Raw genomic sequence first — 2,441 nt, 5'->3', positions numbered from 1 at the left:
GGAATGATATATGACCTGACTCTTTCGTATAGTAAGCCTGATATTTAGTAGTCTCCAGCAGTAGCTTCTACAAGTAATTCATTGGTTCCCCCTCGAGTTGAATTCCCCGTTGGGAATAGTCCCGATTGGGACTCCGGAACGGGGTATTGTCACGGATCCACACCGACAGAACATCCCCCCCTGTGGGGGGAACCCCATCGGGAAGAATTCCCGGGGGTGGAATCTCCGGTTTTACAATCTAGTAACAAGTCGAGCGAGTAGAAGCCTTCGATACATCTAGACTCCGACGAGGACAAAACAAAGATTGATTGATTTGCTTATCCCAACCATTCAGTACTCTGGAGTAGGGATTCTCGAAGAAGCGACGCTAGACTCGGATCCTTAGAAGCATTAGATTGGCCAAGAGAAGGGAGGGTATGGAGTCTTCTATCCATTATTAGAGCTTAAAATAGGCATGATATTGAATCCTCTATCGGTTGATCGACTATATGGTTATAGTCCCGATTCGGCATACGGGTGTGGGAGAACTACCTCATTACTGAGAATCTCGAATGTGGATAATGTAAATCTTCAAAGATACTATCGGTTTCTACGATATATATTATGAGGAGGTACCTCCCCCTCCCCTGACGTAAGTGAAGTATTATCCCTATTGAAGGGAGGTACATCATCTAGACTATCTTCTATCCTACTGGAAATGGATGAATCTCCCCGGGTGGGATTTGAACCTACGACCAATCGGTTAACAGCCGACCGCTCTACCGCTGAGCTACCGAGGAAAGTGGCAGATGATTCAATCCCATATACTTCCAGAGACTCTTGTTCCTTGAGCCGCCCCTTGATCTGCAAGACGTTAACCACTCGAAGACCCAAAGCTTTCTTCGAGACTTCATGAACCTCGCGTACACCCTAACTCTCATTATAGGAAGAAGCAGTAATGATAGCAATCCCTTTTGCCTTCTCGGATAGAGCCTACGAATCGGGGGGGGGGCTGGTGTGGAAGATCTCGGTCATGGTTGATCTTGGTCGTGATTGATCGCCCCCCCCCCAACCCCAAGATGCATATCGATCGATCACCAATCACTAGTTTCTATTTCTCCTTTTCCGGAAAACATAGTAGAATAGTCACAGGATACTTATAGAGGTATAAGGAATATCTTGGAAAGGAGAAGAAAAAAACTCTTAGGAGACAAGAGAAACGAAGGCAGTTAGCAGTAGAATAATACCAATCATCAATCCGAATGAATAAGAAGATACTCTCCCGCCCTCCCCATATCTTGCGCTTTCTCCACCTATGGAACTCAAAATACCGGTGCCATTAATAATTCCGTCAATTACCCATTGGTCGAAAAGAAGAGTTAACTCACCCAGGAATCGAATACCTCTCACTAGAAGGATATCGTAGTAATGATCGATGTAACCCCGGTTGTGTGACCAGTCCCCAATGAGACGGTTAAATGAACCCATAGATTGTTTGGCAAAAGGATCAATATCACCGCAAGGTTGTGTGTGAGAGGATATCGGTCCATAAATCACGTAGGAGATAGATATTCCGGCTAGTGATAGACCAACCGAACCTGCTGAATCTATTAGCAATTGTACCAAATTTTCGGGATTGTTGTTGTCCTCTGAAAAGCCTGCAAGGGGAGTTAACCACTCGGATAGCAAATCGGGACCAGTTTCTCCTCCAGCGAGATTGACTCCTATTGATCCAACCAACGAAGTTGGTATCGACAGTACTACTGAAGGCAATACCATCGAAACGTCTGATTCCTTAGGATATAGAGACTCAGAACGAATATTGGACTCTGCAGAAACTTTTCTATCGACTGAATCTTCCCCGTCATAACCTCCTGCTGAATCGACTCCTTCGTCTCGCGGGGGTGGAGGAACATCATACCCATCTCCACTCGTTGCTATCGTTTTGGTGTTACTCCGAATGACACTATTCATAGAGGAATGGGATGAATTGGTACCGCCACCGGCGCGTAGATTCCCCTCAAACGTGAGGAGATAGATGCGGAACATGTAGAAAGCAGTTGGAACTGCTGTGAATGAGGCTATACATCCGGGGGGAAAGGAACGTAGCCAACTCTTTGCAATAATTTCATCTTTGGACCGGAAACGAGCTAGAGGTGGTATACCACAGAGAGAGAGAGTACCTGAAAGAAAAGTGATTCCAGTAATTGGCATATATTTTCGCGAACCACCCGTGGGAGACATATTTTGACTTCTATTGGGAGAGTATCCGACAACCCTTTCCATCGAATGAATTACTGAACCGGATCCGGGAAATAGCAAAGCTTTGGGATGGGCATGTGTAATGAGGTGAAACAACGAAGGTTTATAAGCACCGAGACCTAGAGCCAGCATCATGTAGCCCAATTGAGACATAGTAGAATAAGCTAAACCTTTCTTGATATCCTTCTGGGCAAGAGCTA

Source organism: Dipteris shenzhenensis, unplaced genomic scaffold, assembly GCF_047967505.1.
Source record: "Dipteris shenzhenensis isolate YYH24624 ecotype China unplaced genomic scaffold, Dip_SZ_1.0 scaf0461, whole genome shotgun sequence".
In the NCBI taxonomy this organism is placed as follows: Eukaryota; Viridiplantae; Streptophyta; class Polypodiopsida; order Gleicheniales; family Dipteridaceae; genus Dipteris; species Dipteris shenzhenensis.
The sequence above is the reverse complement of the archived record's forward strand: the minus strand, read 5'-3'. Positions refer to the sequence as shown.